The sequence below is a fragment of the Squalius cephalus genome (assembly GCF_949319135.1).
Source record: "Squalius cephalus genome assembly, chromosome: 13".
In the NCBI taxonomy this organism is placed as follows: domain Eukaryota; kingdom Metazoa; phylum Chordata; class Actinopteri; order Cypriniformes; family Leuciscidae; genus Squalius; species Squalius cephalus.
The window spans coordinates 10,636,112-10,651,965 of record NC_137134.1 but is presented as its reverse complement, the minus strand read 5'-3'; the positions used below and the strand labels follow the sequence as shown (position 1 = coordinate 10,651,965).

Sequence of the window (15,854 nt, the reverse complement as noted above, 5' to 3'; positions counted from 1 at the left end):
CAAACGGATCTTTGCACTTTGCATATCTTTGCATATTTGCATGCTGTATCTACAATCCATGTAAATCAAGTAATTGAACCTAAACGGTCTTTGCCAAAAGTTTGTACAGGAATAGTTTACGTTTTTTATTGGCTGGGTTTGCATCGGTTGGGTTGGTGAGATAAGCCCTGCTCCTCTCTTCATGTATTTTGTATTTCGGTTTTCAGTTGCTTGCGCTCAGCACAAGGGCGTAGGTTTGGCCTCAGCTTTGGCCTCAGCTCTTAATCCCCCCCCCCCCCCCCCCCCCGGAATTATTTTGTTGTAAGATACCAGTGCTTTAATGGCGATTTCAGACTGTTGGCAATACAGAATATCACAATACAGAAGTGAATCTACTTCATCTCATTATATTGTATCCTGACCCCAATACACCATCCTGTATACTGTCCCTAAAGAGCTAGTATAACTGTATAATCTCAAAAATGCACTCTCAAAAAATAAAAATAAAAACCTGAGACTGTGTAATGCTGAACAACCAAACGTTTTATTAACATAAATTATTAAATAATGAACAAATGAATAAAATACACACGTATCATAGTATGCATTCAACACAACAAATCCATTATTATTATCTATTATTATTATTATCCATGATTACAGTATTCCATTAATACTAAAATTGTATCTACTATTCTATATCAAATTCTATTGATATATTCTATTCTTAAATATTAAATTCTTAGGCTACACTCACTCACAAATACATTACATACATTACATAAATAGAATGTAGAAACGAAAAATGTCTCAGATCCACTGTTTATGTTGACTGCAAGATTCTAAGTTAAGGTCAGCTAATTAACATTCAGTGACTTGCTAACGTAGCATTCTATCATGATAGCGCGACTTCTATGAGTCTATTAGGCTACGTTCACACTGCAGGCTGAAACGACCCAATTCCGATTTTTTTGCCCCTATGCGACCTGTATCTGATCTTTTCATGCCAGTCTGAACGACACAGATCCGATCTTTTCAAATGCGACCCAGGCCACTTGGGTATGTGGTCCCAAATCCGATACATATCCGATCTTTTGAAATGCGACTTCAGTCTGAACGGCCAGGTCGCATGTATCCGACCCGCACGTCATTGATACGCGAAAAACGTCATAATTCTGCATTGAAGTAGTCGTCGGTTTGAAAACGGACTGCATATTCGTCGAGCTGAGGTAAATCTGCCGAACGGGTCGACCTCGACGAGCCCGTTAATTAAAAAAAAAAAAAAAAAAAAAAGCCCACGGCCATTATATATACGTTATGTTAACTTATTTGTGATGAATCTGATATTAGATAGGTCAGCGGCTGCAGTCTGGCTCTTGTGTAACGGTCGCTGCGTGCGCTCGTGTGTGTGCGTGTGTGTGTGTGAGTGAGAGAATCACAGTTAGTTAAAGCAGAGACGGGCTCTGGTTAAAGTTTAGCTACTTCCGCAAACAACAAGTGACGTCGTTGACCGTTGAGTACTCTTCTGCGCATGCGGGTCACTTCTGGGTCATTTCACGTTCACACAGGAGATCACAAAAGGTCGCATTTAATTGGAAATGTGAACGGCCTTGCAAAAAAATCGAATTTTTTCAAAAAATCGGAATTGAGCATTAAGCCCTGCAGTGTGAACGTAGCCTTAGTGCTGTGCTGCACAGCCTAATCAATACTCTTAACCTTAGTTGAAAGATTGCTGCTGCTGCTAGGTTTAACTGTAACAACATCCTGGGTAACACATACTAATACTATCACCAATTCTATTTTCCACAGTAGAATCTGCATTTGAAAGCCTGGTCAGTCACTACTACTAGTACTGCTAGTTTATTTGTGTGGCTATTATTTTGCCTACTTACACTCTGCTTTATGAAAAAGCTTCGTATGTCCCCTTTCTTCTTCTTGGGTGGCATAGCTGATCTATCTACAAAGTACAAAAAGTGGCAAAAAACGGAATATTAAAATGTTTTACTCTGGCCTTTGTATGTGGCAGAGAGACAGCCCTGGTAACTTACCGTCGGCGTCGTCGACACGCACACACACACACACACACCACCCGCTCGCTGCCAGTGCAAGCACAAAAGTAGTCCCGGCCCGCGCGTGTAGCCTGTCAGATACACCGCCGCCAATCAAATTACGGCGTTTCTTGTACTGTCGTTGTTTTGGCCGTTGGAATCGATCCAAATAGCAGCGCAAAGATCCAAATAGCAGTTCAAAGGAGCTTGCTAAATATTGGTGGGGACAAATTTGTCATCTCAAAATATTGATTGGGACTAGTACCTAGCGTCCCCCCCTAAACCTACGCCCATGGCTCAGCATCTCGTGAAGTGATCTAGTTAAAAAGCTTATGAACAGCTTATTTGTTAATGAAAAATATCTGCATTTTCATATTTCTTTAGATCTTTTTACTGCTTTGGCATAATTTTCACAAGCAATTGGTACATTTTTAAAACTCTTATTACTAATATCACAACAGATGATCAAAAGTGCAATATGTTCTGTGTTAATTGTGTCTACTAAAGTGTAAAGAGAAGTGTCTACTTTAATATTTCAAATAACATTTGTGACCCTGGATCACAAAACCAGTCACAAGTCGCACGGGTATATTTGTGGCAATAGCCAACAATACATTGTATAGTTCAAAATTATAGATTTTTCTTTTATGCCAAAAATCATTAGGCAAATAAGTAAAGATCATGTTCCATGAAGATATTTTGTAAATTTCCAACCGTAAATATATAAAACGTTTATTTTTATGAGTGAATGCAGCAAAATGCAATTATTTGTATTATAAAATACAAAGGCGATTTTCTAATTTTTTTTTTTTTTTTTTGCACCCTCAGATTCCAGATTTTCAAATAGTTTTATCTCGGCTAAATATTGTCCTATATAACTAACCACACATCAATAGAAAGCTTATTTATTCAGCTTTCAGATTATGTATAAATCTCAATTTCAGAAAATTGACCCATATGACTGGTTTTGTGGTCCAGGATCACATTTGTGAAAATAAAATGTCAACATATAGGGGTTGTTACGTATGTAACGGTGGGAACTGTGGGAACGCCTCAGGGGAAAAAAGCAGAAAATTGTACCTTATTAAAATAATTCCCAGGGTACGCCCCAATGACAAAGAAGTTTTGATCCTATGGGCGCAAAAAAATATCTTAAAGCTACACTGTGTAACTTTTTTAGTTGATTCTTAGCAAAAAACACTTAGTTCTTTCAAAAATATATGTGCTCATTAATGTATATTTACTTCTTTCAAGTAATAAAGTATTCTCTTAAGTTTATAATCTGCCATTGAAAGTACATACGGGTGAGGGGTTCGAATGCTGGTCGCCATGTTGCCCCTCCATCTTGAAACTACTTTAGCCAAAGAGGGACATACCTGTAAATTCAAGCTTCGCCTTTTGCGTTTTTCACTCAGTGACACCGTGACGAATGCGAGGGGGAGATTACTCGCGAGCTCGCGAGTGCCGGCAGATTTGAAAGATAGTGTGTGTGTGTGTGTGTGCGTGTGTGTGTGTGTGTGTGCGTACTCACACTTGAAAGAGAGAATTAAAACGTCAACGCGACAGACAAATCAGCAAGACCATAGTCAATATTGGAGTAACTTTTCCCAGATGGAAAGAGCTCATGAGGAGAAAAGATTTTAAAACGGACGCCGAGGTTGCCTGCTTTCTTCTCGACAGGTAATTCAGCCTGTTGTAATTCATTTGTGTAAATTCAAAGTTTTATAGTTGCTTGTCTAACCATAGCATGGTTGTGCATAACGCCAGATCGACCTCTAGTATAACTTCATCCTCGCATCAATGGTGAAAAAGTATTGTTTACCTTGTAACATAAATCTGTGCTGCGACGGATCACAGGTGATGAATAGTTTTAAAGGCGCAATTTTTTAAGCTATATAAAAAAAAGGACACTGTAAATTTTAGTTATTTTTAATTGCTTTTACTTTGTACACATTGTAACGTTAGCCTAATCTGATTATGCTGGGATAGCCGATTCCAAGGGTGACGTTTACCTCCTGACATCTGTCCTGTAGTTTTATTCATTTTAGAGGTATTGTTTATTATTGTCATGGACGAAGTCGATAACTGGAAGCCATGTTAATCTTGGAATAATACGCCACCGTAGGAGTTAAAACGCCCTCGGAATTGAGAGGAACAGAAACTAATATTCACTGGGTAGTCATATACAATTTCACCGCTAGATGGGGGTAAAAATCACACAGTGTAGCTTTAAATAAACTGGCTTACAGATATGCAGATTTAACAGATTTTATTTATAAACTTTCTTTTACACAGAGAATTATTACATCATCTCAGAGCAGCAGGTGTGAGTCGAGACAATTAATTAAAAGCTCATAAAAGCTCATTAGACATAACTCAGCAAATATATTCAGAGTTATGAAAAGTCCTTTAAAACAGTAACACCTTCAAACAAAGTAACAGGAATACATGAAATTGTCTATACCGTAGAATCCTTACAAATCAGGAATTGTTATAATTAAAAGTACTGTTATAAATTGAAATCCAGCTAATTAAACAGGCTATATCATGTGCTGCACATAGGGCAGTTGTTCTTCAGCAAGAATACCTAGTGCTAATAAATAATTTGTTATCAACACTGTAAGCATCTAGTGCCTGGTATCAACCTCCTCACCTGGTGAGAGGACAGTCCATTCATTCTCATATTTCATACAGTATGAATAATAATGACGACAAAAGGATTCAGGAATTAACCAGTAGGACAGACCGAAGTTGCCCATCCCTAGCCTACACCTACTGTGGCTGAAAAATAAAGCACTGTTTATTCAATTTGTATATTATGTTGTGTATTTGTATTTGTAATGTGTATCTTTGTTCTTATTTTTTAATAACAAAGATAAAATAATTAAATTATATTTTATAATTACATTATTTTGTTACCTTGTAAGGCTACATTTTTAAAATGGGGAAATTAGTTTGCCTGTACTGCTGTCACTTGGAAAACAGTAAAAAAAAAAAAAAAAAAAAAACCTTAGACATTGGTGATAAAATCGGGATTTTCCTGAAAGAAATTGTGATATGATATTTTTGCCATATCGCCCACCCCTAAAAGAGGCTATAACAGAACAGTGCTACTGTAAGGTGGGTGCCAGTAAGTCTGGGCTACCCAGCGAGAAAGCAAAAGGCTCTCCTGAGAATTAACATTTGAACTCTCTCTTGCATAGTAACAGCAACATCCGAGATGCAACACACAGTGCAGCTCTCACCTCACTTTTACATTCTCATCATCTCCCCCTGCTCCCCCTCATCTAAAACTCACTGAAAACCTATGCAATGTTAAATGTGTACAACAGTGATCTCAAACTCAATTCCTGGAGGGTCACAGCTCTGCACAGTTTTGCTCCAACCCTAATCAAACACACCTGATCCAGCTAATCAAGGTCTTCAGGATTACTAGAAACTTCCTTGCAGGTGTGAGTTGGAGCTGGTTGGAGCTAAACTGTGCAGAGCTGTGGCCCTCCAGGAATTGAGTTTGAGACCACTGGTGTACAATAAGTAATTATACATGTTTGGTATCATTTGAAAGGTGTCCCAGTGCGACTGGTACAAAGGTCTCATTCCAAAAGTAGTAAAACAAAAGATAACTCGAGACAACTTTAGAGATAATTTTCACACAGAGGATGGTGCGTCTTCCAGGCAAATGGCCTCCTGCTCTCAAAAGGTCTAAACTCTGAATGCAAATTCCCCTTGTTAGCAAATGTTTCCATGTGAACAAAGTTTCTGTCTTGGTCTGGGTATATAATGAATTGCAACAAGAGGCTCGGGGCGACTTGTAACTCAAGTTAGCCCGTGATGCTGAGTGTATGCCAAACACTTTGCATCATGTATTTTATAATGTCAGGTTCGGATCTTCTCTCTTTATTTCAGAGCATTTGATGTTTCTATTATCTTTGAACTGATTATGAAATTGGCATGATACATTTACCTGACATAATAAATTGTTACATTTGATTTTATTCCGACTGACTCTGAAATTGTTTTCCCAAGTAGATCAATCTCAGGTATATAGCAATTACCTCTGTTTGGTGATGAAAACTGATGAGCTTGTGAACATGAGACCTGCGTTAAGTGTGAGGGCCTCTGAGCGGCATAGCTTCCTAATATGAACGGGTAAAATATAAGTAAAGAGTTGAAAAGAATAATCAAATGTGCTGCTAAACTATTATATGATTGACCAATAGCCAATTGACAATCTAACCTAAATTCGAGGTTGTTATAAAATGGAGTCAGATAAAAGCTTAAATGAATTAAATTACTTTGCCACACGGAAAGACAGTAACACGCAGAGACCTTCACCCGTTCTATCGGATACCACCTTTGGACCGATCCAGACGGGCTTACACTCAATGCCTGACAAAATGCATCAAAGTGGGTGAAATTAAGCATTCCTGTCCCTTCTATGATGACCAGGATGACATTTTGGGTGCAAGCACTTGTGATGGTCGGAGTTCTTTTGAGGTTGTGGTGTTAACAAGAAAGGGTTTGAGATCACTTCAATGCTGAAGAGGACCAAAAAAAAAAAAAACGGGTGCTCTTTTGAGTCCACTATAATGTGAACACCAAAAGGACTGAGGACACTTTCCGGCTGGTTCCCTTTCTGGTTCACTTTAAGTGAACTGGGTTTGGTTCTTCTAAAATGAACTATATGTGAAAACACCCATAGAGAGTAACCTCTGACCTTTAATAGCAGCAATCTTGTTTTACTCAGTTGATGCTAGTCACACAGTTAAAGCAGCTATCTTCAATCAATTCATCATCTTTGCAATCATTTATAGAAGCTTTGTCTGTAAGTATTAGGTTTACAAAAAGCTTGTTTCCATCATATGTTTGGAATTGGTCAACAGGCAAACTGTTACGATTATTAATGTACAGTCTTTTTAGAAACGTGTTCTTCCCTTTTTCTGTCCTTTCCTCTGTTCCACTTGTTTGAAGTGGTGGTGCTAATAAATCCATGCTTCAGTTCAACTTTCTTGTGGAAGGAGTTATCTGTCTGCCTAGTTGAAGAGGAACTCTTTTACGAGGGCAGAATAGTGAAGCTAGCTAATCTAAAACACTTGATAATCTAAAACACTTGTTGATAATGTATGTTAAAACGTACTCGGTTACTAATGTAAACTCGGTTCTCTCTAGAAGAGGGAACGAGTATTGCGTAAGGTTAGCTTACGCATCGGGAAAGTCTTCTTTCTTCGAGATCTGAAGCCAAAAAATTATCCTTAATTTTGTATACATTGTCAACGCAGTGCAGCAGACGACAGACCTAGGCAGGCTGTATAAGCGTGCTCATTGGCTGCTCGGTGGCAACTGCTTAAGCCTATCGGTGAGCGCTCTGAACGCGGCAACCAATGAGGGCGCTTCGCGCCCTCCACACCCTTCTAACCGTCAGAATGGGTGTGGCCAGCGTGTATATATTCAGCGCTCATAGGCTAAAATTCTGGTTTTCGCAGTCTGAAGCGCAAAAGCTCGTGGCGCGACACGGCAGGTTACGCAATACTCGTTCCCTCTTCTAGAGAGAACCGAGGTTACATTAGTAACCGAGTACGTTCTCTTACGAGAGGTCTCTCGTATTGCGTAAGGTTAGCTTACGCATCGGGAACCCTTTGTCAACGCCGTGTGCGCCGAGCATCCAGCCCATGAATCCCAGGGAAACCGGGGAAAACACTCTGCTGGGAAATGTGGCCGGTCGGAGAGACGGGCCAGCGCAGTACAGGCACTTCATGCAGCATATGAAATAGAGCGGCGCGGCCGGTCTATAAACATATAACAGTACAAACAGTAGGGCCGGCAGAGCGAGCCCATACAGTACATAAGCACTCATAAGGGTAGGAGAAAAACGACATAGTCGGTCTCACATGAAGGGAAAAATTCCCGCGCGACAGAGAATAATACGGGCGGCCAGCAGCGCGGGCCAGCACCGACAACAGCGCGTAACGGGAAATAGGAAACAGAGCGGATCAGCCGGTCTGAGTCAAACACTTCACCCTGAGTATAGTACCAGAATAGCGCCAGCATATGAACGTAGTCTGCACACGAGAAATGGGCAGAGCATACATGTCACTTATGCTGACAGTATTTTTGCCTGTAGGGCAGGAACTTCCAGGTTATAAAACCTCACGAATGTTGACGGGGAGGCCCAGCCCGCCGCCATACAAATACCGTGATTAGAAATTCCGCTGGACCAGGCCCACGACGAGGCCATGCCTCTAGTGGAGTGGGCTCTGATGCCCAGAGGGCACTGCAGGTGTCTGGAGGCATAAGCTGCTGCTATCGCGTCCACTATCCACCTGGACAAGCTCTGCTTCGAGGCGGCAAGACCCTTGGTGCGTCCGCCGAAGGAAACAAAGAGCTGCTCTGAACGCCTGAAAGCGGCGGAGCGCGTGATGTAAACTCTCAGCGCCCGGACAGGGCATAGGAGGTTATCACTGTCCCCACTGTCGGATGCTGGCAGAGCCGAGAGGGACATAACTTGTGCCCTAAACGGGGTTCCAATCGCTTTGGGGATGTAACCGTGTCTCGGTCTGAGAATGACTTTCGAGTCATTCGGCCCGAACTCAAGACATGCAGGGCTAACAGATAGCGCGTGCAAATCACCCACTCGTTTGACTGAAGACAGAGCTATCAGAAAAACGGTTTTAAGCGACATATACTTTAGATCCGCGGATTCAAGCGGTTCAAAGGGAAAAGCCTCTAGGGCCGCTAGGACCAAGGACAGATCCCACGAGGGAACCGAGGGGGGCCGCGGGGGATTCATCCGTCTAGCTCCTCTGAGGAAGCGGATAATGAGCTCATTCCTTCCCATTGCCCGGCCGCGCGTCGTCTCAGCGAACGCTGCAATAGCGGCCACATATACTTTGAGCGTGGAAGGGGATCTGCCCTTTTCCAACAGCTCTTGTAAGAAGGAGAGCACCCGCGGGACCCCGCATGCGCGCGGATCCAAGTTTTTAGTAGCGCACCATTTAGAAAACACCGACCATTTAGACGCGTAGAGCCGTCTCGTGGAGGGGGCTCTCGACTGTGTGATCGTGTTCACGACCCCTTCTGACAGGTCAACGGGTATCCGTTGATCACCCATGCATGCAGCGACCAGCGCTCTGGATGGGGATGCCAGATCGATCCACCGGCTTGGGAGAGGAGATCCTTTCTCACCGGGATCGGCCATGGGGGTGAGTGCGACAGCCTCACTAGCTCTGGGTACCAAGTTTGGTTTTCCCATCGCGGGGCTATAAACAGCACTGAGTGGTGCGTTTCTCTGATCCTCGAAATGACCTGTGGCAACAGGGAGATCGGAGGAAAAGCATACAGCGGGAGGCTGGGCCATGTCTGGGACAGCGTGTCCTCGCTCTTCAAATAAAACTTCGGGCATTGAGCATTGTCTTTTGACGCAAACAGGTCGATTTCCGCTCTGCCGAATAGGCGCCAGAGAAACTGGACTGTCTGGGGGTGTAGAGACCATTCTCCCGGGGGAATGTTGTCCCTGGACAGTCTGTCTGGACCGACATTCAGGTGGCCCGGCACGTGCGCGGCTCTCAGCGAGCGCAGCGAGCGGTAAGCCCACACGAGAAGGCGTTCTGTCAGCCTGCACAGATTCCTGGATCTGACACCGCCCTGTCGGTTCACATAGGATACCACGGACGTGTTGTCCGAGCGGACTAGCACATGGTGATCCCGTATGAATGGGAGGAAGCGCCTGAGCGCGTTCTCGACCGCTATCATCTCCAAACAGTTTATGTGGAGGCATTTTTCCCGGTCTGACCATAGGCCAAAAGCCGGTTTGCCCTCGAACAGAGCGCCCCAGCCTGAGGTGGAAGCGTCCGTCGAGAGAACTTTGCGGTGTGAGATAGCTCCCATTGTCACTCCCTGCTGGTACCAGTCGGCCGCTAACCAGGGCTTCAGAGCTGAAACGCAGCTCTGAGTCACTCTGATGCGAATACCGCCGGAAGCCCATGCTCTGTGAGGCACTCGGGCATTCAGCCAGCGTTGTAGCGGGCGCATTCATAAAAGACCCAGCCGAAGCACTGCTGCGGCTGAGGCCACACAACCCAGTAACCTCTGAAATATTTTGAGAGGTACGGTGCTGCCCGGCCGGAGGGACGCGGCCAGGCGTCGAATGCAGCGCGCGCGCTGTGTCGACAGACGGGCCGTGTACTGATATACCTGACCGTCGAAGGCGAATCTCAAGAATGGCCTGTGACGGGGTATTATCTGGATCTGAAAAGCACGCGTCTTTTAGATCGAGAGATATAAACCAGTCCCTCGGGCGAATTTGCGCGAGAATTTGTCTGGTTGTGAGCATTTTGAACGGTCTTCTCATAAGAGCCTTGTTCAAACGTCTCAGATCCAAAATTGGTCTGAGAGCTCCGTCCTTCTTGGGAACGAGGAAATAACGGCTGTAAAAGCCCGACTCGCTCATGGAAGGGGAAACCGGTTCTATAGCCCTTTTGCACAGAAGTGTAGCTATTTCTGCTCGAAGTAGATGTGCTACTTCCCCATTCACTCTGGTCTCGATACGCGCTTGAAAGCGCGGAGGGCGGCGAGCGAACTGCAGAGTATAGCCCTGTTTTACTGTGCTTAGCACCCGTTCTGATGCGCCTGGAATAGCTTCCCACGCTTTTGCGTGTGCAGCCAGGGGCAGAATGGCCTCCGGGCTCCGATCGCCGCGCATCGCGGGCTCGAGAGCTCGAAACGGAGGGGCGCGTGCTTAGATACGGCGGATCGCACGCAGCGATAGCTGGCCGTTTTACACACAGTGTCCCGGTGGCTTTAGACGGGGAACATAAAGTGTGAGGCGCGACGCGCGATGGCGGCGTCGGGGGCGAAAATGCTCGTTAGTATGTGTGAGCGCTCGAGGGCGGGCACAGGACTTACATTCAGGGGCGCGCGCGCTCTTGGTGCTTAGATACGGCGGATCGCACGTAGCGATAGCTGGCCGTTTTACACACAGTGTCCCGGTGGCTTTGGACGGGGAACATATAGTGTGAGGCGCGACGCGCGATGTCGGCGTCGGGGCGAAAATGTTAGTTAGTATGTGTGAGCGCTCGAGGGCGGCCACAGGACTTACATTTAAAACATGACCGGTCGTGCAAGGCCGTGTGACAGAGCGGGCAGTGAGTAGGTGTGGGCACGGAGAAGTGGACACGTGACCTACTTTTAACACTAAAGCGGCTTTTGCCTGCTTCATGAGAGTGGGCTCTGTGAGAGACACGGGATGTATAGTGCTTGTGTACAGGGGTGAGCACAGAAACGTGGGCACATTCACTGTACTAGAAACACATACGGCGTCAGCCGTGCAACCAGACATTATGCTCTTTTGAAATTTCTCTGGGTTGCCGTGAGAACGGCGGGTGCGCGCAGGCGAGCGGGTAGATATACCGGCTCGTTGACTGCGAGGTAAACAGCTGCAGTAGCCGTGGCAACGGGGACTGACAGAGCGTTAAGCTTCGACGGTGGTCCAGCCGCAGGGCTGCGGGATTTAACCGTCTTTTCTTCTCTCGTGTTTAGACGCTCAAAAATACTCGAGCACCCTGAGAAGGTGTGGTGCGAGAGGCGGGTTCGCTTTCTGTAAGTAAGAAAGACTGGCCGCGAGCTCGGAGAAGCAAGCAGCATAAATTTTTATCTGCCCCGAGAGCTGGGCTCGAACGCGGATCTCCCGCATGAAAGCGTATGATTCTGCCACTGAGCCACAGGGGAAAACACATTAGCTTTCAGTTAGCGCGAGCATATAAAAAGCGACCTCATGTGTCGCGTCGGCGTTTGTTTGCAGGCGTGCGTGTGTTTAAAACAGGCTCGTTTACTGCAATAGTAATATTTCCAGTCGCCTGAACTTAAGAGGGGACTGAGAAATGTGTGAGGATTGGCGGTTGTCCAGCCGTAGCGAGACTAACACACTCTCTTCTCTTTTCGCCGGTGAGTGAGGCGCGCACGCTGAACGCTGCTCGTGACCGTCCGCTTTGTCATCCCTTGAACGGCGCAATCTGCGCGGCCCAACGAGGGAGAGAGCGGGCTTGTTTTCTATATGTAAGAAAAACTGGCCGCGAGCTCGGAGAAGCGAACAGCATAAACTTTATCTGCTGCGAGAGCGGGGACCGAACTCCGGTCTCTAGCTTGACAGTCTAGGATTCCGCCACTGAGCCACAGGGGAGAATACATTAGTACTCGGTTAGCGTCATCATGTCTTGTGACGGCGTTTGCTTGCAGGCGAGCGTGTATTTATAACAGGCTCGTATACTGCAATAGTAACAATTCCAGTCGCCTGAACTTAAGAGGGGACTGAGAAATGTGTGAGAAATGGAGGTTATAGTCCAGGCCACGGCGGGACGAAAACACTCTGTTCCCCTTTCACCGGTGAGTGACGCGCGAGGACGGAGTAGCTTTCTTGTAACGTAAAGAGAGCTCCAAGACCGTCCGCTCCTGCCATCCCTCGTGAGCGGCTCAGTTTGCGCGGCTCGAACAGAGGGAGAGGAAACTCGCTCCGAGACCGTCCGCTCCTGCCATCCCTCGTGAGCGGCTCAGTTTGCGCGGCTCGAACAGAGGGAGAGGAAACTCGCTCCGAGACCGTCCGCTTCTGCCATCCCTTGTGAGCGGCGTAGTTGCACGGCTCGAACAGAGGGAGAGTACGGGTATCTATCACATTCGCCTCATCTCCTGACGCGGCGGCGGCGCGGGCGAGAGCCGGCGGTTGAGCGGCCGGGAGGCGATATTTTTTTTCCCAGGATGGTAGGGGAAGACTCATGAATATTCATTAGGGAAGTCATCCCTGATTAGTCTGATGACCTACCCCTAACCCCACCCCTAAACCTACCCGTCACTGGGGGTCTTATGACCTCCATAACCCCGCCCCTAAACCTACCCGTCACTGGGGTTAAGACCAATCAGGGATGACTTCCCTAATGAATATTCATGAGTCTTCCCCTACCATCCTGGGAAAAAAAATATCGCTCCCGGGAGGGAGAGGGCGAGAGAGAGCTCGAGGGAGAGGTTCCGGCGAGCTCCTCAGTCACAACAGTCTCCGGTGGTCGCTGCGAGCGGCGCTTCTTATTGCGCGGCCCGGCAGGGACAGGCGGAGCGACAGCTTGGTCGAAAGCTTCAAGTCGAGCCCGCAGGGTCGACATTGAAAGCTCTTCGCACTCGGAGAGTGCGGTGGCAGCGTGCCCGCGGCCCAGGCGGAGAGCGCAGAGAGGTGGCGGTCTCCGTTGCTGAGCGGGGCGCGGCACGAGCAGAAACAGTAATAAGGTAAAGGATATGTCGCCGGATAGCGTAGCAGACACGGATGGCTGAAGGCGGCGAAGACGGCCGGCTTCCTCAGGCGCTGTCCTAAGCTTGCTGGTCGCTGGTTTCAACGGCGGCGGCTCTCAAGATCCAGCGATGCGAAGAGCGTCGCTGAAGACAAGAAAATCAGAATTTTAGCCTATGAGCGCTGAATATATACACGCTGGCCACACCCATTCTGACGGTTAGAAGGGTGTGGAGGGCGTGAAGCGCCCTCATTGGTTGCCACGTTCAGAGCGCTCACCGATAGGCTTAAGCAGTTGCCGCCGAGCAGCCAATGAGCACGCTTATACAGCCTGCCTAGGTCTGTCGGCTGCTGCACTGCGTTGACAATGTATACAAAATTAAGGATAATTTTTTGGCTTCAGATCTCGAAGAAAGAAGACTTTCCCGATGCGTAAGCTAACCTTACGCAATACGAGAGACCTCTCGTAAGAGAACACTTGTTTCTTTCACACGACTGTAGAGATGTAACTATACCTCAGCTTTCAAATGAATAGGGGGATTAACCACAATCAAGAGGAAGTTAAAGGCAGGTTTGCTCTGGCCACACATTTTTGTGTGTTTTTTTTTTTGTCTATTTGTTCACTCAACCATTGACCTATATACATATACATGTATATATTTATTTATCTCTGATTTATCTCTTAATAAATGCTCTAGAAGTATTTTTTTTTTCATTGTTAGTTCATGTTAACTAGTGAAGTTAACTTATGTTAAAAAATAGAACATAATTGTAAAGTGTTGGTGTTTCGTGTCACTTGGTTAAAGTTTAAACCTCTTGATGCAGCAAGTGTGTGTGATCGTGTTGTTCATCAAGTGACCAAACCAGTGGAACACTTCATTTGCACGAAACCATGCGCGTGTTAACCACAAAAAAGAAAACTGTGCAAAAGTTAGATGTTTTTAAACATGTGCAAAAATATTAAAAACAATTAATATGCGTGCCAAAAAAAAAAAAATCTTTAGATTTATTGACATTTGTTTTCTTGACTTCAAGCTTCGTCAAATGTCTGTAAAACATCACTCATGTTTCAGCCCAAAGAAAGCTCATCATCATGTGGTTTACCACTTTTACTGCTGAGCATGTCAGCGCACTTATAACAGAAAGAGAAAAAATATATATATTATTACTATATATAAGCAAGATCTCCACTTAAAACAGTAACAGCAAAAAGTGTTACTATCATACACACACTGCATATTTACATACAAAGCAGCAAACAGAAATTATATGTGGACATTTTTTATTAAAATTCACACATAAAACATAATAACAATAAAAATTAATAAAAAAAAAGCATGTAAGCACACTTTGTATTCATAAAGTGTATCACATCACACATTGGCTGTAGTAGACAGTAGTGCTCTGCTCCTGACTAGGCCTGGTGTTACTGGAGCACATGAAGAAATCAACTTCAGCACACTGAAAGAGGACCATATTATATATGAATGGACATATACAGTATGATAGACATAATGTACAGTCAGCTGGTCATAAACATTTCAGATCATTTAATGAATCTTGTGCAGCTTGAAGTTGCACTGTAAGAATCTCCAGGATAAATAAGATAACATATATTAATATTGAAGATCTTACCTGTGGATTATTTGAGTTTTGAGCCGCAGATTTTCCAGTTGCATTAATAAAGCTCTTCACCATTCCTGAAACAGCACTGAATATGAATATCACTGAATTCACACATTGTAACAGTCCAAGAGCTGATTTACAGAGAGTGTGTTTTACTGTGAAAAATGTGAGATTCAGACCAGGGGAATGAAAAAAGTGTCTAGAGAAATGCGTTTTTTTAAAGGTTTAACTTTTTTAGGCATTTGTCTCACACGAGACGCTGCAAAAGAAGACAGACACGAGCGCAACAGTTAAACACGCTTAGTGAGTGTTTACATTAAAAAAACAAAAAAACATGCAAAAGTAGCGCAGAGCAATAGAAAAACATGTTCTGTGTGAACCGGCTACATTTAGTAAATCTAGAGTTTGTCATCTTGTAGTTCAATGAGACTTTTACTGTAGTAAAACATGTACAAACCTATTAATGCAATGGTCAGAAGCACATTCAGCAGGACAGATATGATGATGGTCATATTTCTCCATGATATCTGGTGTTGTGGAGCGTCATCTGTCTGATTTCTGTGGACGGATCAACACTGGAGGATCCGGTAATTTCAGTTTGTACCAGTAAATCTCCTCTATATCAAGATCACAGGTTATATTCACATCAGATCCTAAAGTTACTGGTGTGTTTGTTAGACTCTCTGTGGCTTGATACAACATGAACAGATCTATGAGAGAAAGAAAAACACATTTATTAAGATATAAAATCAAAAGAAAACTGACTCAATCAAATGTGACGTGAGAAACTCACAGATCTGCAGCTGTATGATCTTCATTGTCTGATCCAGATGAATAATATCTGCTATACTGTGATCATTCACACATCTCGTCCTGTGAGCGGAAACACAAACCTCGACCACACAGACGAGAGGGGAAGTCAGAGCTGGCCTTCT

The 15,854-nt window shown here is 44.9% G+C and overlaps 1 long non-coding RNA gene across 1 annotated transcript; it reads right to left on the bottom strand.

Annotated features, from left to right (window-relative positions):
* Positions 1-14,679: 14,679 nt before the first annotated feature.
* Positions 14,680-15,442, bottom strand: LOC307170148. Its single transcript, XR_013823300.1, has 3 exons — positions 15,377-15,442; positions 14,929-14,993; positions 14,680-14,754 (listed from the first exon to the last, which is right to left on the bottom strand). It is a non-coding gene; the product is annotated as an uncharacterized lncRNA (long non-coding RNA).
* Between the last annotated feature and the right edge of the window lie 412 nt (positions 15,443-15,854).